Consider the following 25,628-nt stretch of genomic DNA (forward strand, 5'->3'; position numbering starts at 1 on the left):
ACCATGACCACATCCACTCAGTAATGTCACACAATTATCAAAGTCTTTTTAGGAATGAAGAAATACACCAATAACTCAGTGACCTGTCACAGGCTGAAAAAAACCCCAACAAAACCTTTAAAAAGAGTATTAGGTCAGTTACATGAATTAGATTAATCTATATGAATTTAAGACCTTGAGCAGGTGGTGCACAGTCAAATCTGAAAGTCTGTAGATGGTGCTGGTAGTCGAGTGCCACCCTAAGAGCAATGCACTCCAGAAGCACCTCACTAAACTGAGTGCATGGGCAAAAACGTGGCAGGTGGCGTTCAGTGCGAGCAACCATTCAGTTGTCCATGTAGAGAAAAACAGCCTAAAACATGTTAGTGTAATGTTGAGCGTGACACTGATGGTTACGGCTCAGGAGAAGGATCTTGGAGTCATTGTTGACAGGTGTCTGCAAGCATTAGCTTAAAGTGCAGAGGCAGCCAAAAACCCCAGGAAAATATTGGGCATCATCAGGAAGGGTACTGGGGAAAAGACCAGAGGGCATAATTTTGCTACTGTTTAAAACTTTGGCACACCCCCATCTTGAGCCCTTTGTGCAGTTCTGGTCCCTGTGTCTCAAGAAAGGTCTAAAGGAGCTAAATATATTTGTGTGTGTATACAAGTAAAATGATCTAAGGGCTGGAGCATCTGCTCTACAAGGGCAGATTAAAAGGCAAGGGCTCTTAAGTTTGGAGAGCAGAAAGCTGTGAAGGGATATGAGCAAGGTGTACGGTATCATTAAGGGAATAGTGTGAATGCAGAGCTGATATTCAGCAATACTAGAATGAGGGAGCGCTCACTGAAACTGGTAGGGGATCAGTTTAAAATAGACAAAGTATTTTTGACCATGGTAGGTAATAAACTTCTCAAATTTGTTTTTACAGGAGGTTGTGGAGACAGGTAATATGAGTGCATACAAAAGGGATTAGACAAATTCTTGGACAACAGGTCTGTAAAGAGGAATGAAAGGAAAAAGGCAGGGTTGTAGGATCTGCTTCCCTAACATAACAGCGTGGACGCTGGGGAATTTCAAGAAGAGTGGCCTATAGGAAATACCCAGATTCATGTGCTGTCCCTAAATGCTATCTCTTATTGCTGCTGGTAGATATCACTGTTTTGTTGGAGATGGACCATTTGTGTGACTCAGAATGACATTTCTTACATTCATAAGATTTCTCCCATTTTTTCAAAGAAACTTTCAGTATTTTCTTGTTTGCTAAACAGATGAAAACAATCTTCTAAACACCTATTTTTCTGTAAGTAAGTATCCTCTAAAACTGAGAAGCCTGAGAAATGTAAATGAAAATAGATGTAGATGCCTTGTCTTGTTTCGCTTCATAAGAGTGAAGGCCTGGGGCCATGTTTATTAAAGACCTCTGAAGGTCTATGACTCACCCGGAGCATTGCCCACACAGATTATGTTGGACTGAAATGCTGCTGACCTTCTGACAGGTTATAAACTATCCTGAGTTTCACACATTGTGAGTGGATGCTCTGACTGCTGAGTTGTTGGATAAAAGGCAGGGATACCAGGATGATGATACCACTACCCTGTTAAAAACTGTTTTACTGTACAAAAGTACATGGTGAACACAGTCCATGTGTGTGCTTGGGATCAGGATGATTGTAACTGATATTTTTGGCAGGTGTATCATTCAGTCAAAACCTTTACCTTATCTCTAAGTGGAATTCTTAATCTGTATGATTTATCTCACTGGAGAAACAGGAAGGGAACAAGACTAGTCTCTCCCCATGTTTAACACTGTGAATAAAGCTACAGGCTCAGAGATTTGGATTCAGATTAATCTTCAGTTATTTTTTGCTCCCTCTCAAGGAAGGCAGCTGTGTAGCCCAAGGGAAAATTCAGCCCACCTCAAGATCTTCCACTGCCGACTATCCAGACAGCATAGGATGATTAAGTCCTAACTTTGGCACTGCAGTGCCTGAAGTCAGTTGTGATTAATTCAGGTTCCTCCCCTTTTTCCAGATTCTTTTTGTTGGAAAAGGTCGCTGGAATTTTTTTTTTTTTAATTTCACTGAAGGTACTTGAACTGCAGTCAGTCTTTGGATGTGATTGCTGGACATGTAAAGGGATCATTTAAGATGAGTCTTGTTTTAGAATTCTTGTTTGATGTGCGGTGGAGTAGGGAACTATGTTCTCTAACATTTATTTATTTTGCTAGAAATTCTCCATTTTATGATTCCTGTTGATTTGTTGGTGTGACAATCTGACATGCATCAGTAGCTGCAATGTCCTGGGGGGTGCACATTCTTACTTCAATTTTACATACAACTCTTCTTCACAATATAAAATTTTAGGGAGATATAAAAGTTGTTCTCATTTTTCTTCTATATTTTTGAGACCTGATGCACACTGTTACTTACATTGTACATATAAAAGGATCCATAATTGAAATGCTGGATTGAAAGCACTTCTATTAGCTGGGTTCCCTTTAAATGAGCTGGCAACAGTGTTCAGGAAGAAGAAATAAAATTTCTATAGCTACAGATTTTCATGGAAGCTCACACAGATAGGACCTCTCACCTCTTTTTTATTTTAAGAGTACAAACAATGATACCATTTTGACAGTAGCAAAAATTTATGAAGATGGGAACTTCTAGATCATCTTAGTTCTGCTGGGCCTCCAGGGTTCCAGAGGACCCTGAAATTCTTCAAGGTTCCATGAACCTTATATTAAGGGAAACCCGTTACTTAGTGTATAGTATTAATCTCCCATTTCGAGGCAATACAAGGCTGTTCTGTATCTTGTATTTCTGTATCTCTGTGCAATGACCATTAGTGTGTCTTTTAACACAGAAAAGCCTTTCCCTTTGCATTACATTCATCAATAACTTCCCAGGCAATGATTCTTCACCTTCATTAAGGTTCATTATTTGTCTTCACATTGTCCTCTGTGGTCACTATTACATGATATGAAGCTTTGGTTGATGAGGACCATGCGGTACCTGCAGGTACAAAAGCCCTGGAGGCTTCTGGACAGAATTGTGCTCAGTTGTTCTGGGATAAGTAGCTCTCTTCTAAATACTGCGCTTCTGCCACCCCATCAACAATGCTGGGCAGTCATGCAAAGCATAAGGTGTTTTTTTGTGTAATGTGTGCCTCTTGCAGAAAAACCAAACTTTTATTTGGCTGTAGTGAGAAGGTAGGAAAGCAGCAAAAAACCACAGGTATCTGGACAGAGACATTATTTCCTACGAGCAGCCTTTGCCTGAGCTTATGCCTTTTGCTTGCAAAGCACAGTAACACGTGGGTGTAACAGGTGATAACGGTGGAATAAATAAATGTGAAGTAAGAAATACGATTTGTGATGTTATTGGGAGCCGGCAGATGGTGCTGGCCAGAATGATGCCGAGCGATGCTCACAACTCTTTTAAAATGAAAGTGTTATTTTCTTTGTTTGGATGCTATTGAGCATGCTACCAGTAAAACCAGTTCTTCCTGAATATCATTTGCCTATAAAGAACCATTTTCTATCTATAGATCACATTTCCATCTGGCTCTACTGCTCTGCCTCCAAATACTGCATGATGTTAAAATCATTATATAGATTATTCCTCTAACAGTTTAATTTAATGTAAGTGATATTATGCAGTGGGAATACATGTTCCAGAAGATAGCTTGTGATCTCTAAAAAATATTGCTACCCTAAAGAAAAGAAATCCATGTATCTCTGAGCAAAAGTGTGCAGTGTTCCTCTTTACCATCCCTGTGCACTGTAGGTCCTTTAATCTTTTCATGCTTGGACCATTCCAGCTCTTTTCTCTGTAATATCAAGATCCAGCTGTTCACACTCCGGGATGCACAGGCTGTTCACAGCAACATTACTGTAGCATCCATTTTTTAAATTTACTCCATCTTATGCGCTTCAGGATCAAGTGTAAATTTTCCTGCATGTTTTCTGCTTCTACCTGCTTGAGGTTCCCATTGGTGGTGGTGGTTGTACCAATATCACCCCAACACTGGAACTTTAAACTTAAGGCTTGATGTGATACCAAAACTCCCAAGGGTGAATGCTAGCTTTGTGTCCTGTTCCCTGTACTATCCGGTGTGGCCCAATTTGTTTGGCACCCACTATTCTTGGCGTGTGTCTACCTCATCTCTCCCTTGCAGCCCTTTGCTCATCTGGAAGTAGGGAGGGGAAAAGTTGGGCAGAGTTTGGGCTTCTCCTTCCCACCCATTCCTGTTCCCTCTCTCCTCCCTGCGGATGTGCTAGGGGAGAGAGCTGCTGTGCCACAGCCTGCGATCCTTCACCTGAGATTGTGCTAGGGGGGTCAGGGACTAGGGGCTCTTGGTGCTGCTCTGCCTTCATGAGCTGCCGTCCCCATGGAGGAACTGCTCCCTTCTTCTCCAGTGAGACCAGACTAGTCCTTACCCACAGATTGCAAAGCCCCATTGAGCCCTTCCCAGGCTTTTGGTAATAGCATACACAGTGACACTGTGATACTTTTTGGTAGAAAAGTTTGAGATGTCAGAATTATTGCTCTTCGCAGGTCTTTGTCCATTTGCCAGAACAAGTGGGAGCACTGCATGTAATACTAAATTTTCCTCCCTTGAAAAAAAAAAAAAGAAGAAGATGCAGTAAAAAAAAAAACAACCTACAAATTTGCAGAGGAAGAGGTGGGGACTTTGATAGTGTTTCACATTTGCCTGAGTGCCTCAAAGGATTCAGGCTGCTTCGTTGCTCTGCTCTTTCCCCATGCCACACTCCATGATTGGGCTACTTATTCCCCTGATGCAGTATGTCAATGCCTGTCAGTGTAATGGTGGAGTTGAGAGTCCTATAGTCCTGATTCTCCAAACACTTGAAATACTTCAATTAATGAATGTAGGCAAGGTTAAAGATAGTGGTGAACATTTTTATTAGTATCAGGGGCTATATCGGACATAAATATATTGATTAATTCCATGAGGCATAATTTCACCCTCTTTCAAATCTCACTGTCATTTTGCTTTGTTAGTGGCAATGTGTTTTCACCTGGAATTGTAACCTGTGTTTGAGATTTGAAAATTTTGCAACTTTATTCCTTGAAGCAAAGGTTAGAAACTCTTTAAGGTTGACTTTGAATTTCAACTACTGCACCTGGTTTTGTTATGTTTCCCCTTAGAATTAAATTGACATAGAGAAATCTCTGCTGTGTGTCAACTCACTGAATTTAGGAAAGTCCTGACATTTAGCCCATCTATTAGACCATCTGATAACTGTAAACATTCATGGAATAGGGGTCTGCTAGTATGGTTACCAGTGTGAATTCCAGCCTTCAGCTTGCTGGGGACTTCAAAAGGCTCTTTGTGGATGAAAAATCGTTCCTTTTGACTTAATTTCTGTAGCTGGCCTTCTAAGGTTGCTACATTTGACCTAGGAGTGGAGTGGTTTCTGAAATAAAAAAGGGGTCCTCTAGAAACACACATCTGATGTGACCTTGAAAGCTGGAGACCTGCTGATTGCTTTCATATCTAATTGCTTTCAACAGTGTGCTGTTTCAAATGGCTGATTTTTGACCAAAAGCATGTAACAATACTCTTCTTGAAAGCCCTGTGGTCAGATGGGACATCATGGAATTATTTGTGGTAGCTGAAGAGAAATGCTTAAAACCCACCTGTTCATGTCTGTGTTTTGTGCAAGACGGTAAATGACAACTAGCAGCAGGTGTGATCATTTTTGTCTAGAGGAACTACCGATACTTGTGACACATTTCTGATATCTTAAAAAGTAAAATTGATACCCTTAGTGCCATTTTGTCTTGCTTTAGCAAATTTTGTGTGTATCGCCTGTCCTAAACTCCAAAGGCATCTAATTAATCAAATTTGTAGTAGGTTTGCTTCTTGCTGAGCTGAGCTTTCAGTTGGGTGATTTTAATTTCCTGTATTAAACCTTGTGTGCATGGTTCACTACTGTTGTTTTTTCATTAACCTGTTTAAAGTATGCATCTGTTATAGGTGCTTTGCTGAAGACTGTGCAAGTATAAGATGATGCATTTGAGTGCCTCATCCTACCAGATGTAGAAATGTATGAGTATCTTGACTCGCTTTACTACTGCCAGTTAAGTAAATGAGTAGGTGAGTTAGTGCATGGACACCGTTTTCTCAGCCAGAAGCATTTGGAAGGAACAGTGCGTTTTTCAATGTATGTAGAAGCTCATGTTGTGAGATTGTAGTTGCATACTGCAAAAGTGAGAACAAAAGTCAAATGCTCATGTCAGAAACTGCCTGATAGACCCAGGGTAGCTGTTTTTATCACTGAAGGCTCTAAAGTTAATTTTGTTTAAATTAACATTTTTAACACATTCATGCTAGTAGCAAGCCAGTCACACCTTTATGAGATTATACAGCACTGTCCTCTCAGGTGGGGCTTCGTAGGCCCCTTTCACGGTATCACAAGGGTGACGGCCAGCTACACTTCTGCACTGGTAGTTTTGCTAGGCGGGGTTTGGAACCACACCTTGAAATGGACTTTAATTCATTCCTTCTTCAATTAAAGAAAAGAAGAGGAAAGAAATCAATGTTTTAAGAGAGTTCCAGTCCATGTGTCCAAGTGGGTTTTTTTTGAGCTAAGCTTACAGCTGGGTTTATTTTTCCTTTCCTTTATTAACAGTTCATTAATCCCTTACTAGTCTGTAGTCTGCATGCATCACTTTTCTGTTGTTCCTGCTTGTTGGTGGGTTATTTCTACTAGCCCTTGTTTAAAGCATGTATATGTATTGTGCATGCAGCACAGGTGCTTGAGGTTTTATTACGTTACCTCATTTTATGTCATATACTTTGGGCATAGATATGATTCTGCCGGCAGTCTGCACACATCAGTGATTCACAAGTGAAATCTTCCTGGATAGGAAGATTATTAGAGTCAGGGAGCCTTAAGTATTATTTTAGTACTATGATGACATGGGTGATTTTTTAAAATATGCCTATTTTATTTGGTTCAGAATGAGAATTCTTTTAATGTTTTTTTCTGTGCCTTTTTAAGTTCCTGGGAAAAGTGATGTTTTATGATTTAATACTTAAGGGCTTCGTATTGTACTGCTAGGGAGAAAATACTCGAGAGAAGCTGGCACCAAGAGAACAGTACAGGCTAGGTAGGCATCCTGCTAGAGATGCAGGCATGTGGCTACTTCCAGCTGAATCCCAGAGCCTGGTCTTGCTGCCACAATGGGGATTGATTCCTTTTTTTTGGAACATAAATGTTTCATGCTTCTAAGGAGACACCCCACATCTGGCAACACTGGGCTCAAATAGACCACTATTCAAGTGAAAACACGATCAGTATTTACAACAGTTTTACCCAGCATTACTGCCGCTGAGAGCGACTCTGAATCAGGTTCCCATGGGGTACTGCAAGTATCTTTGGAGTAAAAAGTTTAGATAGTTTCTGAGCAGACTTGTCTGTTTGGACAGTGTATGGATCTCAAGTGTCTGCTTACTTGTCTGACGTCAGGAGGAACCTTTCTGTGAGCTGAGCCAACTGTGTCAGCTACTGGTGTTTGGAAATGAAATGCACACAGTGGACACTTACCTAGGTTTAAGCTTGAAGGCTAATTCCAGGGTGCTCAATGAATAAGTGTTTCCAGAGAAAGGCTTTTCAATGAAGTTGATAGCTGCTGCTGTGTGCCTTTGTATGAAACCACTAACTCACTGCACTAGCTCCTAAACAGTAAACAGTTTTGCATAGTCTACTTCAAATAGACTCCAGGGAGCTGGGTACTTGCTTACAGATACATGCAGGCAGGCTTGCTTTTCCTTTGAGCTCCTAGGTATTGTTTTCATATTTTTTCAGTATATAATTAGACACTGTCATCCTGTTAGAATTAGACTTCCTAGAGTACTACAAGATTTGCCCAGAAAACCGACCGTATCCTGGGCTGCATCAAAAGAAGTGTGGCAAGCAGGTCAAGGGAGGTGATTCTGCCCCTCTACTCTGCTTTGGTGACACCCCACCTGGAGTACTGTGTTCAGCTCTGGAGTCCTCAGCACAGGAAAGACATGGACGTGTAAGAGTGGTTACATAGGAGGACCACAAAAATGATCAGAGGGGTGGAACACCTCTCCTATGAAGAAAGGCTGAGAGAGTTGGGGTTGTTCAGCCTGGAAAAGAGAAGGCTCCAGGGAGACCTTACTGCGGCCTTTCAGTGCTTAAAGGGGACAAACTTTTTAGTAGGGCTTGTTGCGATAGGACAAGTGGTAGTGGTTTTAAACTAAAAGAGTATAGATTTAGACTACATATAAGGAAGAAATTTTTTACAATGGGGGCGGTGAGGCAGTGGAACAGGTTCCCCAGAGACTTGGTAGATACCCCATCCCTGCAAATATTCAAGGTGAGGTTGGATGGGGCTCTTAGCAACCTGATCTAGTTGAAGATGTCTCTGCTCATTGCAGGAGGGGTTGGACTAGATGACCTCTAAAGATCCCTTCAAACCCCAACTATTGTATGATTCTATGATTCTATCAGTTCGTAAAAGAGAATTGGGAGAGCTGAGGAGGGTTAAAGCTGGGGAAACAGCACTTCTGATCTGCTTCTGTATGGTTCACTTGAAAAGTCAACTTGTGCACTAGTTTCTCAGCTCTAGTGTAGAATGCATTAAAAATACTGTACAAGGAGTACTCAGCTTTGGTGCTGTAAACAAGACTTTAATGGACTAAGATGTAGGGGACTTGCAGGAGCCTTAGGTTATATTCCAAACAGAGCAGCAAGTAAAATGTCCTGCATGCCTTGTTGGTCGCACCATTATTTTCAACTCCAAGAGATTTTGCTTTGCTGCCACTGAATGCTCACACCTGCCACCAGTGTGCCCATTTAAAAAAAAAAAAAAAAACAGCAAACAACAATAGACCTAAAGTACTTCAGGGGTAAAATTTAAATATCTCACAGATATAAGGCAGTCCAGTATACTAGTATGGGAGGTCTGTATGGTTTTGTGTTCAAAACTTGCCTCTGGAGGGTTGTCTTAGGGAGCGGGGGGCACATCTGCCCTCTTTCCCAAGGAGCAGGACCTCTGTAAGGTAATGTCTCTGAACCTCAGGAGCATTGTTAGAGGTTTCCCCACTCCCTCTCCTTTTGAGGCAAGAGTACTGGCAAAGATTTTCCCTGCTGCAAGCCAGCTGCTGAGGCTGTTAGTTACGCGACTCAGCTGAATCCCCATGTTGTAAGCAAAGTTTTCTGTCCTATTGCTCGTGGAATTGACCTAGCAGAGGAGTGGGAGCTGTGATTTGAGCAAGCAGCTATGGCTTTTTCTGGCCACGTGCTGAAGTTCTTCAGTAGACGAAAGTCAATAGGCCTTTTGAGTTCATGTTTAAGTGGGGTTGCTTTTATTGTTCTACAATACAAATAAGAAGAATGGAATCCCTCCAAGAACTCTGTGTCACAAGATAATGAATTAGCTGAGAAGTAGGATTAAAACTAATATGCAAAAAAATGCAAAGGGTAAACCGAAGATTAAGTTGAATAATTTTGTTGCCTTCTTTTGTATTAACATAATTGTGTAATTGAAATCAGAGGGACTTTACATCTTACAAAACTGGGCTACTTGTTATGATTTTGAGCCTGTTAATACATAGACAAAAAACCTATTTGTTTGGCCCAACATGAGGAAGTAACCAGCCCAATCCTACTACAAACACCTGCTTTGGTAGCAATTTTACACTGGCATGTGAAAATGCAGTCAAATATATATTGGGAAATTACACCTGCAAATACTTAACTGAAATGTAGTACATTAAATTTCTTGAACTAGTCACTGGAATATTAGCAACTAAACCAAAAAAGTACTTATTCTCCCATGTTTCTGCAGAAACTGGGAGGGTTTTTTGGTGTCAGGTGTGGCATGTCCTACTGTTTACTATTTTGGGTTCACAAAGTGCTTTGTGCTTACCTTCTTTCCTTCCCTCCTTCCCTTCCTCTCTTTAAGCCATAACTTTTGATCTCTACAATTTACTCAGACACTAATCTCAGAATAAATCAGAACAGCAGATACCATCAATTCTAATAATTATTTGTACACAATTCATCCCCTGCGTGCTTATGTAACCTATTTCCAATTGAAAGCAGAAAAAGCCTTCCCCTTCCTCTGTTTCTCTTAGCACACTTGCAAGATGAAATGTTGCAGCAAAATGTTGTTTCTTGGCTCTGATTAAAAGCATGCGTCACAATTTGTCAGGTCGTGTGACTTAGAATTGCTCAGACTCTTTTGCTGCATCCATTTCAGGACACATTATAATGGAGTGTGGAGCTGCTAGAATGAAGTCAGAGCTCGTGAAAAGAGGGGTTTCCTCTTCTTTCTGGCCAAACATATAGACAAGAAATAATTTCTAGGAGCCTTTGGATAGCTATAAATCAATGCCATGAAAGAGTCACTGGAGAAGGTAGTGCTTTGAAATGAGTGACAACAACTTATCCTGACTGCATATCTGAGCCACTTCATGGGTTTGCAATACATTCATTGGGCTTTGAGCAGATAAGGGCAATTTAATTGTGAATTAAGGTTTTAAATACTGCACAGAATTTGTTTAGCACTTACAAATAGACTGAGATTTCATGCAGCATGAAATTATGCTGAATCCAGTTTCTGCCAAGGTCCACAAGGAGTTTTATTAATATTTTGTGTTTTTACAGTAGATGCATTACAGACAGCCAAATCTAAGCACTGTTTTATTGCACAACAAGCCCCAAATCACACTTACATACTCAGGGATGGCAGTTCCCTTATGGCAGCATATTTATCACTTATCATTAAAATGCAGTATTTTGCAGTGTCTGTGTGTAATATGCTCCCAATACCCTGTTCAGAATACACATTTAACCAAAAAATATCAACATAAAGACCATTTTAGCAAAGTACAGGAGAATAATACTGCTTCATGCTGGTGCTGGAGACAGAAGTGCCTCACAGTAGAGGGAACAATAATGAAAATGGGATGCCGCATGAAAAAGAAATGTCATATCCAACTTCCCTCTTTCCCGCTACCAGTATCATGTGTGTCTAAGCAAATGTCTGGAAATTAAACAAAATCATTATTGTAAGACTCTTATTTCCAGGCCTTGTACTGCTATAGACCTTCTCTGCTCTGGTTGCTAAGCTGAGCGGTCTAATATGAAAAGAGATGAATACCCCTGAAGAGTCCATAGGAAAAGACCTCAGGGGGCAGTGCGGGGTCTGTATGGTACAGTATGGAAATGGGTATAATCACACAGCTAAAAGTTTTCTCAAATTATCGGTATGTAACAGAGTTGCTTAGGGCTGTCTGTGCACTCTTTATACTGGTTCTTTTTAAACTTTTGGTCCTTGCCTTTTTTACCTTACATTCTTGTGTCTAGTCTCAAGCTTGTACTCAAACACACATGCATATGCATGCACACAGGTGTAATTTTAGCTTCTGTGCAGATGGTCACAACTGACATAGAAAAATGATAATTTGAGACTCGATAAACTTTTAAAGCCATGGGAATCCAAAAGCAATAATAAGTCTTTTAGGAAGTGCTCCGGACTGAGACATTATGGTGGCAGATGCTTCATACATATAAATCAAATACTGATGAGTGAACTGATTGCTGCTGAGCATATCTTTTAAAAATCAAGGTAGCAGGTGATAGGGGAATACTTTAAGGCATGAACGAAGCTAGTGGATACGTCTTTGGTCTGCACAGTTTTATTAAGATGCAGTTTGACGGAGTTATGACACTGCATTATATTTATCTGAAGGAAGGGCATACAACTCATTGCTCTGGCAAAGACAGATCTGTTCCTAAAGGACAATAGCATAACAGCTTCTTGATTCTGAAGTGATTTAATTGTGGTTGTCTTTATTATTAAAATGCCTCTCCACGGTAATTTTTTTATGCTGTGGCACTGTTTAAACTTCTCTCAAGTGTGACCTAGGTAAGTAATTTCACAAGCCACTTGTGGAAAGCTCCAAAATCATTTCATATCAGAGATGTAGTGATTGTACCCAAGAGTCCTTCAAAACATGGCCTGCCATTTTTCCCTTTATATAAGTTCACCTGTTCCTGCTACATCGCAGACATAACTCTTTGTCAATATGTGAAAGTACACCAATTTTCTTGTGGAAGACCAGCATGATGAAGCTGAAGCTTAGATGTCTGGGGAGGTCATTTCATAGTTGCTGTTCTGGAAGTTCTTGCATAGGTTTTGGCTGAGAGGTTTCTACATATTTTTTACGGCTTTGGACATGCACGTGAAGAGTGACACAGACACTGAAAGTGAGCAAAAATGATTGAGTGCAGGCCTGAAAGGAAGGAGTCTGGGCAGTACCCTTTGCCAAATCAAAACTTTACCAACAAGCCATATGAGGGAGATTAGTGATCATGATTCTCTTGGGGATGATTTGCTCCCTCATCCTTCCCAGGCACCAGTCAAATGCCATATGTGGGAACTGTTATGGCAATCATTCCACTGACCTGCTGTGCTGTTGTTGTCTGTCTTCAGTACTTCAATTTATTCTTAAATCCATCCACTGGTGGCCAAGGTTGTGGTAATGTGCAGTGGCAATGGCAAAACAGGTTAGATGAGAGTGTGAGCAAGAAGTTGCTGATCAATGGATATAATTTAAATGAGAATTGCAGGAATTAGCTTAAGTGAGGATTTTAGGAATATCACGTGTTCTTCTAGTGGAGGATTTATTTTGAAGCATCACTTATGTGATGGGTTGACCCTGGCTGGACGCCAGGTGCCCACCAAAGCCACTCTATCACTCCCCCATCCTCAGCTGGACAGAGGAGAGAAAATATAACAAAAAGCTTGCGGGTCGAGATAAGGACAGGAGAGATCATTCACTAATTACCGTCACGGGCAAAACAGACTCAGCTTGGGGAAAATTAGCTCAGTTTATTACAAATCAGCCAGAGTAAGGTAATGAGAAATAAAACCAAATCTCAGAACACCTTCCCTCCACCCCTCACTTCTTCCGGGTCACAACTTCACTCACGGATTCCTTCACCAAGCCCCCCAGCGGCACAAGGGGGACGGGGATGGGGTTTACGGTCAGTTCATCACATGTTATTTCTGCCGCTTCATCCTCCTCAGGTGCAGGACTCATCACACCCTTCCTGTGCTCCAGCGTGGGGTCTCTCCCATGGGAGACAGTCCTCCACACACTTCTCCAATGTGGGTCCTTCCCATGGGCTGCAGTTCTTCATGAACTGCTCCAGCATGGGTCCATTCCACGGTGTGCAGTCCTTCAGGAGCACACTGCTCCAGCGCGGGCTTCCCACGGGGTCACAAGTCCTGCCAGAAAACCTGCTCCGTGGGCTCCTCTCTCCACAGATCCGCAGGTCCTGCCAGGAGCCTGCTCCAGCGCGGGGTTCCCACGGGGTCACAGCCTCCTTCGGGCACCCGCCTGCTCCGGCGTGGGGTCCTCCACGGGCTGCAGGTGGATATCTGCTCCACTGTGGACCTGCATGGGCTGCAGGGGGACAGCCTGCCTCACCAGGGTCTTCACCACGGGCTGCAGGGGAATCTCTGCTCTGGCACCTGGAGCATCTCCTCCCCCTCCTTCTTCACTGACCTGGGTGTCCGCAGGCTTGTTTCTCTTACATGTTCTCACTCCTCTCTCCGGCGGCTGCTTCTCCTTGTCCCAACTTTTTTTTCCTTCTTAAAAATGTTATCACAGAGGCGTTACCACTATCACTGATTGGCTCGGCCTTGGCCGGCGGCGGGTCCGTCTTAGAGCCGGCTGGTATGGGCTCGCTCTCTCTCGAACACAGGGGAAGCTTCCAGCAGCTTCTTACAGAAGCCACCCCTGTAACCCCCCCCGCTACCAAAACCTTGCCACACAAAACCAATACAACTTAGCAGATTTTTAGCTATTGATAACTTCTGATGTTGCCAGTGAAATGCCACAAGGCGGTGGTGAACGCTAAGTGTAGCTTAGGTAAGAAGCGTAGCTTGTAAACTCTTTGTGATCTCTTCTAGCAGGGCTTTGGAAAGTCAGTTTGAAAAAGAGTCCTTGTAGATGCAGGAGAAATACTATGATTTTTAGCTAAAATGCTGCACGCTTTAAAACATCCGTTGAAAGTGTAGCAGTGTAAGGATTTAATCTTCAAGTCAGTGGGTTTCTCTTCAGAATGTGGACTGCAGCATTGAGAAGGTGGTAAATGAAAGGCAAAAGGGAGACTGTAAATATCTTGCTAACAAGAAAGTTTTTTTCCTTCCTGTGTTTGTGATTTGCAGTGTTCAGGGTTTCATATGTATTCGTGTTCTTTGCACCATCTATGTTAGTTGGCCCGGTTTAGGATACTTTTCTGTACAACATGATAATGAAAAGAGGGAACATCAGTACTAACCCTTGTGTAATCTCTCTGAATACAAGCTGTCAGTGATGATCAAATCCCTTAGCACATTTTGCTTGAATGGGCACATGCCTGTGAAACCTTGTGGTCAAAGGAGCTGCCATCCTCTGCTCTTCCAGCAGACAAGAAGGATTTAGTTTCACAGCAGCAGGAGGGAGCGTATGATCTGCCTTTGAACCTTCTGCCCTGTGCATCCTGAGGTGTGGATGCTAGTTACCTGCCTAGGGAAGGGGGCCACCTCAAACCTTTCTTGTGACAAACCATTCTGCGATACTGTTTCCCTGGTGTGGTGAACCTCTTTATTTGGGAATTCTCTGGAGTCCGCACAGCTACATCCATATATATACATTTTCTTGCTATGACATTTTTCTGTAATTTTTGTGTTTATTATAAACATTACTGGCTTTAAGCATGATAGGAATCAATTGTGGCAGAAATGCTAATTGCAGCTACGGAGGATGGGCAGCATGTCATTGCAGTGAAGTGCCTAAACCTACCTGCAGGCTCACAAAACTCTTATTTTTGTCACAGGGAGAAGGTACTTCAGGTTTTGAGGGCAGGCCTTTCCTTTTTCTAGTAGAAGACAACTTGAGAAGGGAGGAAGCCCCAAAGCCCTTAAGCTGTTCAAGGGAGCTCAGCTGTTGAAGCAGAGTGGTCTTTGAGGAACAACTTTTAAAGCTTTGGAGCAGCCTCTCCTGTGAAGTAGAGCGCCATTTGCACTGAATAAAAATATACTAATTTCTTGCCTCTCCTCCTCCCAAAGGAAACCCCCTGTTACCTTTTTTTTTTTCCTCTCTGGAGAGTGGGTTGCCCTGAGGTGGTTGTCCTCCCCTGTGGGTGTCAGCCCAAGACCTCTCTGTGCAGAAGCAGGAACTTCTGCAGAGCACAGGATTCAGCATACGTCACTGGGTCTAGCCTGTGTTGTGTATAACCCCTGCATAAGCTGGGGAACCTTCATCTCCAAATAAGGCAGGTGGAATTTTTCATTTGTGCTGTACCAGTTGAGAGGCTTTTGCAGAGGCTCAGTGCTCTGGTGGTTAGAAATCTTCCAGCTTCAAAGTTGTATTCAGGGCCAGTTTATTTCCATTTACTCTTGTGGCAAGATTGTTCCTTTAAAAGGTCTGTTGGTTTTTTTTCCCTGCTGTTTACCTCTGATAACTACAGAGAGCAACTGCAATCCTTTTTAGCCTTCCTTTTGCTCTGTTGAAGCAGCTGATCCCTTAGGGTTTGCATGAGCAAGGACAAGTCGGGAGACAGGCTAGCTGTGGCAGTGGAGAGTCCTGTGAAGGCCAATTTACCCCACATCCTCATCTTGCCTTTAGTCATGTCCCCGCTCACATTGCAGTTCTCTGTTCCAATGCCTGTTTTTTCAAAACATTGAAACTGAGACCTTTGTAAACTCCAAATATGTTAGATCTACCACATTTGTGTGATCACAGCAAATGGATTCAGGAGGAAGCAGACTAGGTTAATCAGCCATGATCCAATGTGGTAAATAGGTGTTGCTTTTTATTCTACTTCCCTTTTCTTTAATCATTGTTTCTTCTGAGCTGTGACGCCTGGCACACTGCTGAGTTCAGACTAATGAGCTTCTACTCTGTGAATCACTTCAGCAAAAGGTCCCTGTATGTTGTAGATCCCTGCTACCAGGCAGACATTTCTCTGATGATGAAGTTCTGGGCTCCCTGGTTTCAGAGCAGTATGGTCTTGCAGTTTGCAGTATGGTTTTGCATTTTGTTTCCACTCTCTGCTTCCACTTCCACCCATGTCCAATGCATGTTATCCATGGATAAATAAGGGAAATATTAATTTAATTGGGGGGTTTGGGGTGGAAGGGGATTTACATAAGGTCCCAAAGCTAATGTTTGTCACTTGGACTGCAGTCTGCCAGAGCTGGTTAGGTAGATAGCCCTGAGTTGACTGACTCCGCCAGCAAAGGCAAGTGGAACGATCAGAGGTGACTACTTATGTCCCCCAGGAGACAGTGGATGAGGAGAAGAGAAGAAATAGCACTTGGGCTCCCTGGCATCAAAAAGCAGTGGTAGCCCAAAAAAGCACCTGGAGAATCTTCCCTCTGTACAGCAGCTGGGCAGATTTTAACCCCCCAAAAAACAAAAAGGGGGAAAAAAGTAGAAGTCTGGTTTATAAATGACTTCCATACTCTTTTAAGTTGATAAAATTCAATGGTATGTACACAGATATTCCATGATAGTCATAGATTTGTTTCCTAACTCCACAAGGGATAATATAGGATGCACAATAATTTCTGTCTTCGCTCTTTGTAATTTGTATATGTCGAGTATAGGATCAAATGTAGCACTTTCATGGTACAGGGGGCAGCATTGGCCTGTGTAATAAAGTGTACTTTGTGTATGAGAGACAGACAAGTGGAAAACCTCCCACTTCCACCTGTCAAATGTGTAAGTAGTGATTAAAAAAAGCCCTTTGAGACAACTTTGTTCTTGTTTTGAATAAACTTCAGTATTTATTCAATCCCTTTTCATCTGAAGAAACTCTGAGAAAGTTTTATAGAGGCTTCTGGTCCTCAAAATGGTCTACTTTGTCCTCATTGCATGTTTGCTGGTGAAAAAGGAAAAAAACTAGAAAGCCAGTTCTTGTTTAATCCTCTAATTAGATATTTCTTTTAAGTAATTAATTGCTTGGACTACTACTCACTTCTCACCTCTTTTGCCAAGACTTTTCACAACTGAGTTTTCAAGCTGTCATTCTTTTTTGCAAAGCATTTTATTAAGCTCCTCTTCCCTTAACCATCACTCCTCTCATGCCTCCTTCCTAAACTGTCATGTATAGTAATATCGGTTTTAAGGCTTTCTAGCACTGTGGAGGTCATTAAAGAAAAATAGACTTTTTAAAATGCCCTTCAAGAGTGACAGTGCTTTTGTCAAAGTTGCAATACTCTGAGTGAGTGCAATAGGGATTTTTATGGAGCTATTCAATGCCATGGTTTAAGTAATAACTTCAAATGTCATCAGCATGGAAATTTTCTCATTTTGGTAAGCCTCCCAAGTTGAAGAAGGTTTCTGCAAATTTTCTTAAATCTGCTTTCACAGAAACTGAACAACTCGGAGTCAAAAAGGACAGACTGCAAAAGAGGTATGCACTTGTCTTGGTGGCAATATTAGTTGCTGGTATTTGACAGAGAATTTCTTGCCAGTCACCAGAGCTTTTAATCAAAACTGTCACCTTGATTCACTTGACTCAAGAAAAGTTTAAATGAACAGCACCTTTTACACCAACTTCATCAGTTGCATTTTATTTTGTGCTGATGATTTTACTGTCCCTTTTTTTAGATTTTTTTTTTGTTGTTCATTTTCTTAGAGGAAAAGCTAAAATTTGCCTTCCCCTAAAACTCCTGCTTGAAATTCTCCATAGTATGCCTAGTCCTGGTGCCAGGCTGAGACTGAACACATTGTTAGGATGCAGGGAATGCACCAGTAATGTTAATATATTATGTTTAGATATATCTATATATAGATATATGTAGTTCACTGTTTTTGAAACTTTTTGAAAGTGCAGCATTCCCTGGGTCAGCTGCATCTGTGTTCCTTCTGGACAGAGAAGCTAAAACTATCCCTAAGTACTGGATGCAGCAGAAATCACAGTTCCCCAGCCCTAAGGGAACTGGGTGATTGCTTGTAATTAAAGGCAGTTAGCATCCCTTAGATTGCTACTCCTTGGCTAGCTTTAACCCTTGCAGCCTTGTCTTCCAACCCTCAATAACCCCGGTGGTATTAATGGCTTCACAGCTATGGTGTGAGTCAGTTACCATCAGGCCCTAAAATCTAATCTTAGGCAGAAAAAAGAGATTAAATTTCACTTGCAAACTACAGTTTGAGAAGTACTTCATCTAGTTTAATAAAACTAGAAAGTGAAATTGCAACAAAAACCTGAAACCAATGTACCTCATTCATACCAATGTAACTCCAGATGCTAACAGATACATTGCTTGTTCACACTGGAATAATATACAATTGAATTATGACTCTTTAGAGCAGATTCACTAGGCTTAGGACCTTATAATGTTCTTGACTAAATGGGACAGAGACATCTATGCTTTGATGACAGTTTCTTGCTATCAAAAATGCTTAATATTTAGGTGAATATTAATGCTTTTTCAGCAGCCAAAAGCTGAATCAGGTACAAATAATTCTGTTCACTAGTGTCTATTTTCTAGAGAAGGGTGACAGAGTTAATTATGCTGTTAGATGAATTGTCTGATTTATTCACTGAGTCTCATGATTTTTTTTTTTATTAACTTCATACACTTAGCACAGTGGTTACCTTTCTCAGAGTTCAACATTCTGAAGTTATGTTTTGCTTAGGACAGAGTGCTGTAGTTCTGATTTTTTTTCATAAATGCATACAAGTCAGCTGCAACGTCTAAATATTTCCCAATCACTCTCTTATATTTCAATGTGAAGAATAAATAGGATAAATGCAATTCAATGATACAGCTGATCCCCTCTCTCTCCTCCTAAGCCCCTCGCAAACAAACAAGCAAAATTTGTTCTTAACTGAAAATGAGCAAGAAACTTTTTTCCTGCTAGGGTAAAGACTGCGCAAAATCTGCCCAGTTTAATTTAGCATTAGCAGAATTAGCAGAAGTGTCAGTGTTTGAATATAGTATTAGCATATTATTTTGCAATGTAGTACTGGCAGACTCATCACAGTGTTTGCCATAACTGAAGTTCAGAGATCCAGACTCAGACATGCAATAATGCAAGCAAAGACAAATACTCTGCTGCAATTTTGGTTGGAGGCATTAGTGGTAAGAGAATAAAATATATTCTGGATTATTTATGCATGGACAGACATATGAATACATTGTAGTCATACTAATTATAGAACTTGTTATAACGCTTGAGGCTTTCATTCTGTCAAATCAGATTAATTGATGGGAGAAAATGCATGTTCACACAGGCAATATGTAGGAATAGCAATAGGCAGTGTTTCAGCACACTTCCAGCGCCTCATACTACCCTTTCAGCATGGGGTAGCTTAGCTGTTTTTGCTGCAGTTCAGCGAAGACTTCAGAAATCTTGCTGTTTGAAATTAATGCCCCAGTTTGCTCGTGCTGACTGGAGTGCTGTTTCTGTCAGACAGGCTGCTGCCTTGGAAGCATTTTTGGATGCATTTCAGTGGGCCTTTTAAATGTTGTTGCTATAGCCACTTAGCTCTGGTGAACTCTGCAAGGAGGACTCTGAACTTTCCCACTCTTTTTCTAGTCTTTGCTTAAAAAATACAAGAAAGGAACTGTAGGTGCCTTTAAGGAAAGTTGTTGTGGAGTTTAATCTGAGGACAGAGCCTAGTTTACAGCCACGTGGTATGTCAGAGGTGTCTGACCATTCTGCCGTGCACCCATGTATGAAATACCCGTACCATCACCCTGAGAAAGGCAGACCTACTCCTGCACACCTGGTATTTTATCTGTTTTGCAGTGATGCCTGCCCTCATGGAGGCGCATTGTGGACGCTACCCTCCTCAGCGGCCTTTTAACACCTCTTTGCTGTGTGTCAGCAGCATCCTCCTGCATCAGCAGCCCTGCAGAACAGTGCACTTGGTAAGGAAGGAGAATAACCTGTAATTATGATCCTTCCTGCACAGGGCTCAATCAGGAGGCTTTTGGCATGAATGCAAGCATGGTCCTGGACTGAGGAAGGAGAGGTAAAGAGAGCAAAGCTCCCATTTGCCCAAATCTATGTGCTGTGATAAAGGAGGAGGCAGATGTAGGGCTTGTTTGGCCTGCCTGGGACCTCTGTGTTGCTCTTCATCCTTTGCTGTTACTGACAGAGCTGACCTAGTGCCCTAGGAAGGGAGCATGCAAAAGCTGTCTGGGGCAGGTGTCCTGGTTGCTCTTCCACAGGCGAGTGGAAGAGGCGAGAAAGCCGCTTCCAGGGCTCAGGAAGGAGTCCTCTTGCCCTGGACCTCATGCCAGGTAACAGAGCAGCAGAGGGAAATCCTGTTTCTCCCTTGGGCTAGACCTCGTTTGAAGGCAGCAGCAGTGTCCTGAATCCCTCTTGCATCTCCTAAGGGACATCTTGGGGAGGTGCTTGGATGCAGCACAGTGGATTAAGGTTTGCGCAGTGCTGCTCCAGCTGTCGGGGCGTGCAGTGCTGCATACACAGCCTTGTCTGCACTCCCAGCATGGTCTTTACCTGCCGGAGGCTGGGCAACAGATGTCTCTGACAGGCAAGTGGGCTTTTGATCACCTGAGCTCTCCTCTGCTTTGAAGACATGGCTAATCCATTAGTGTGTCTGTCAAATAATGGTCATGGTAGTCAAGCGGTTTAAATGGAGTGAACCAGATGGTGCCATTCCTGCCTATTGGAGCTGGAATCACTGTGTGCCTGTGTCTCGTTGCCTCTATGCAGCAACACAAGTGTGAGAGCTGAGGCAGTGCTGCTTGCATAGCCTATAAACTTCATCCTTTTGGAAGCTTCTCTTGCTCACCATGAGGTGCGCCATCAGTTTAAGGTCAAGGCAAGCAAGATGATATGTATTCATGGCAGATGCTTATGGGACAAGTTTGTAACATTTTACAACTACAGTGACTGTCCTGGTGTTTGCTGTCTTGCTGGCAACTATCACAAAATCAGACCGACAGGACTTAAACAAGCAAGGGAGTCCCAAACTTGTGCTCAAACTTGGTGATACCAATACCCTGTATTCCTATTTTTCCCTGTTACTCCATCTGTACCTTAAAATCAAATGGGTGGAAAGAAAGACATTGCGTTTTGTAACTGCTTTATTCACCTCCGAAAGGCAGTGACACGTGCAGCACACTAGCTGTTCAGCAGTGGGTATCAGTGTAATGGGAAGTAGTACAGGCAGCAAAGAATAATGTATTCTATTGTCACTGCAAGAAGAGCACAAGCAGATAGCGTGCCCCAAGATCGTCTGGGCGTCTTTGCTCTTGTCAGAAAACTGCTTACTATGGCTGCTCGCACAGTTCTTTGTATCAGTCAAAAGAGGTTCCTAGAGCAAACATACTGCATCGTCCTTTGTAATGCACAAGAGGAAAGAGGGCCATATGGGGAATTATTCATGCTTTTACCCCTCATAACTTGTCTCTTTTCCTTGAATGTGTCCCAGCTTGAGTTAGCTGCTTGCTGGTTATATTTGAGGATCTCATTCAACTGCAGAGAGCTGAAGATGGTTAACAGTTGCAGCAGTGCTATACCTGGGTAACTCCTTAAGAGCTACTCCTAGGCAAGGATTTAAACTGCTTGAAGCGACAGCTGATATAATTTAGCACCTATCAATGGGAAGCATAACGTTCATTAAAAAACCAGCTTTCTGAAAATCAGCATGAAGTACAGAGAGCCCCCCCCCGGACCTGGCACTGCAGTCATCTAGTTGAATGTCATCGCAAGGACGAGGTGAACTTCTCCAGCGCACAGGTGACCAGACTGCCTGAGGTGCTAAGTGTCTGTGGTGCAACAGACCCAAGTAGCAGGTAGGATCCTCATGCTGCTTCAGCTGCTGGGAATTCCTCATTGCCTCTAATTAATTATTGGAGTTTCTGTTATCATGAGAGGAAAAAAAAAGTTACTGTTCTGTAGGAAGGAAAGGAAGGAAACTTTATTTCTAGGAAGCCCCAAATTACTCTTTTTTTAGTCATCTTCTATACAAAACCAAATGGAAAGGTCAAGGAGACTGAAGGGGAGAGACTCTTGCTAATAGCTTCTTTTATTTTGTTAGCACAGTGGTGCTGCTGTGTGGGATCTCATTAGGGACCTCTCTCCTACCCCAGCCCCAAATTGTGTCACAACACTAAATCAAACAGGGCAGGAAGCCACCTTGTATCTTCAGCAACTCTCTCGTCAGTGCCATCTCTGCCTGCAATAAGTAGATAAATTGGTGTCTTTGTCTCAACTTCCATCAGCTGAGTGTCATGACTGTAAAAATGTTTGCCTATGGCAGAAGCAGCATCCTCAGACACGTTCCTGATTCCTCCATGGCAACCTTTAGACTATCCATTTGCTACCACAGGCTCCAACACAGGTGTTGCTCTTGCCAACGCTCTCTCCTCTTCTGCATATCACCTTGTTTCCTACAAACATTGCGAGCCCTATCTCTGCCCATAATTCCTATAAATATTGTTGCTGTGACATCATATCGGTCCAGCCCTCAGTTTCCTCAACAGTTGAGTGCAATGGCATTGTTGTCTGCATTCTCCTGTTTTGGCCCGTTTCAACTTCCTGGTTTTATTTGTTTTTACAATTAGCTGTCAGAATGCACAGTCCTTGTATTCGGTAGCTTATGATCTCAAAGGCTCTTGGAGGTCAAAATACAGTAAAACAGAAGGCCATGAGCCACTGAAGGCCAAATAGATATTGAAGTTTTGCTGTATCACCTTTTTAACAGGATCCACTCAATATTAGTTTAGTTCTTCAAATCTGTGGAGGTGTCCTAGCCTGGCACAGAATCTCATTGTTCTCTTTTTTCTTCTCTCCACCTTGCTACCTTTGCCTGCCCAGTATCTCTTCCTGTGTATCTGTCTTCATAACTATGACACTAGTTCATAATTTTTCTGGTATTTCTGCAGTCTATAGTAACTTTCCTTTAGTTATTAGTCTCATACCTCTGTATTTGCTTTTAGGTATCAGCTGAAAATTATTTTTTTTTTGCTTTCCTTCATCACTTTTTCTCTTCTGTCAGTATGTATGTATTCTTTCTGGCATTATCTGGTATTTTAAATGCATAATTTGCATAGTAAATAATAACATGGTGAAGGTTAAAAGTACCTGGGTTCTGCTAATCTCAACTGGCTGGTTATTGGTGAGGAAAAGAATGAGTCACTGGTTAAATAGATAATATACAGGCAGGGTACAGACATACGGGTTACACCAGCATCAGATTGTTGATGACTTACATTTTTTTCTTGAGCTGGAGCTGATATGTTTATTGTTTCAAGGGAAAATGTTATTTAAAAAGTGTATGGGTTGTGTCATGTTGGTAATACCTGATTCCTGGTAATAAATGAAACTTCATGGAAAATGCTCCTGATGGAAGCTGAGCAGGAAAAATGCAATTTTGTGCATCAGGCAATAGAATTGAAAGATGTATATGGGAAAAAAAGTAAGTGTAAATGGGGATTTTTGTTCTGCTGGCTGCTTTATGTAAATGTGGTAGGCCAGGTGTCCATGGGGTTGAACACCTGCCTCTGGTTTTCATATGAGGTGTTTTTTTCTTAGTATCTAAAACCTAAGGAGCTAAGGGTGAGGGAGCATTGCCTCCTACAGCAAAATAGAAATCTCAGCATCTGTGTTGAGTGAATACGAAAAGCTGCAAAGGGTTTCCTTAAATGGGACGGGTTGCATTTGGAAAGTCAAATACCAAATGCGTATTTTAAGTATGTTGGCAAAATGATGCGGAAATAATGAAGTACAATAATGCCTTGCTCTTACAGTCTTGTCCTCATCAGTGGAACTTGCTCTCCTTCCCATAGGTAGGTGGTAGTGCTGTGCTGGTTCTCAGATGGAGATACTGAGATAAGGAGTAGGGAAATGATTACCAGTCACCTATGAAACATGCATCTGAGCTTCTGGGTCTTACTGATGAATCAGTAAGACTGGTTTGTCTTACTGACAAGGTCCGAAGTGCCACAAAGTTGGTAAAACCCTAATAATGTAAGCTTTAATTCAGTACAGGCTGTTCTCTTTCTGTCAATACAATACAACTTTTTATGGAGCTGTGTCTAATCTCCCTAGAATTAAAATGAACCCTCGCACTTTTTCTACTTTGGAAGAAAAGTTTAAAGATTTGTGGTTTTACCTCAAGACACTTTTTTAACTCTTACCCCTCCCGGTGAAAACTGCCTTTTGCATTAATGGATGCAAGACTTCTAGTTTTCCTGTGTATGAAAAGCACTCTTGAATATGCGGAAACAAGAGAGTGAATTGGTAAATTGTTGCACAAATCAGCAGCACAGTTTCAGAGCCTGAGCTCAGTTATATGCCCTCTTGCACATGACAGATCCCAAAGCAGAAACCCCACTGATTTTGTATAGACGTATAAATCTGCAATTTTATATTTTTTTCCCATGGGGTAGGAGAATCTCTGTGTGGCCATGATGGTCTGTTTTTGCTTTGCCTGGCTGGATATTGAAGTAGTCAAGTTACATGACTAAGAACTGATTTAAGTCCTTTAAACACGGGCTTGCTTGATTAGGCTAATCAAATGTATTCTTCACGTTTCCACAAGCTACTCAGAGTGTTTGTGTGTGAACTTGGAACAACTGGAGTTGGAAGTCATCACCAGCGAGCCCATTTTCACCACAGCTTGTCTTCTCTCACATGGTGAACACCTCCATTGCAACTTTTGCGATATGTCCCAAAACGTGTTAAGGCTAGGACAACGTTTTGACAGTTATTTTCCCTCTGCTCTAGTGGCTTTGGCTGAAAGCACCACATCAATAACCTTAACTAAAGGGAGGCATGCAGGGGTCTTGACAGAGTTGGAGAGGTGACTGATCAGGTCGATACAATGAAGGAAATGCCTGTCCTTCCTCCTGTCCAGGGCAGGAGCCCTGCAGGTGTAGAGAGGGATGCCCTCTATCTTGGTCCTTGCTGTGCCTGGGGTCAGTATGGGGGTGACCCAGGGGAGCCGGAGGCAGGCATCCTGTTGCAGAACTGGATTTTAGCCTCCCCTGTGCAAACCTCTTGAGTTTGATCCATAGGTCCTGTTTCAAGCCTCATGCATTATGAATCATGTATTCTCCGTTAATGTATTGTTTGTTGTTCTTGTTGAAAGGCATTGACTAACTAACATGTTGGGTTGGATCTCTCTTCAGTGTATGGACTTCCCCTGCCATGTGTTGTGGGGTTTAGGCAATTGTGCTTTACCAATTTATTTATTTTAAAAGTGGGTTTTGCCCCAGTTGAAGCCTTACAGCTCCTGCTGTGTGTCAGTCTCTCAGGAAAGCAGACTGACTGCAATGAAGCAGATGGCTGTTTGCCAGGAGCGAGCCGCTCACTTTCTGTAATTTACCCTTCCTTTTAAAAAAAAAAAAAGAAAGGTTTGGCTTGGTTGGGTTTTTAATCAGAGCCAGCCTGTCTCCAATAGCCTGTTCTCCCTTGCGCGCCTGTGTTTGTGTGAGTGCGGGAGAGAGGGAGGCAGAGAGAGAAGCCGTGCCTGGGCTATGCTGACAGACGACTTTTTCCTCAGTTGTCAGGTTTTGAGCCTGTCGGCAGCACTGCTGGTAAGTGGGGAAAAAAAAAAAATAACGCCAGGGTGGGGAGAGCAAGGCTGACTCGCTGG

At 42.2% G+C, this 25,628-nt stretch overlaps 1 protein-coding gene across 5 annotated transcripts in view; it reads left to right on the forward strand.

The window, feature by feature from the left end:
- PDE1C (phosphodiesterase 1C) overlaps positions 1 to 25,628 on the forward strand; it is a 360,443-nt gene that overhangs the window by 90,694 nt on the left and 244,121 nt on the right. Inside the window, exon 1 of one of the 5 annotated variants that reach the window (XM_049817294.1) lies at positions 25,471 to 25,569. The exons of the other annotated variants lie outside the window; for them this stretch is intronic. The gene's annotated coding sequence lies outside the window, so the exon portion shown is untranslated. Of the gene's footprint in view, positions 1 to 25,470; positions 25,570 to 25,628 lie in introns of those variants that run through there. 5 annotated transcript variants of the gene reach the window in all.

The sequence above is a fragment of the Accipiter gentilis genome, chromosome 14, assembly GCF_929443795.1.
Source record: "Accipiter gentilis chromosome 14, bAccGen1.1, whole genome shotgun sequence".
Taxonomy (NCBI): Eukaryota; Metazoa; Chordata; class Aves; order Accipitriformes; family Accipitridae; genus Astur; species Astur gentilis.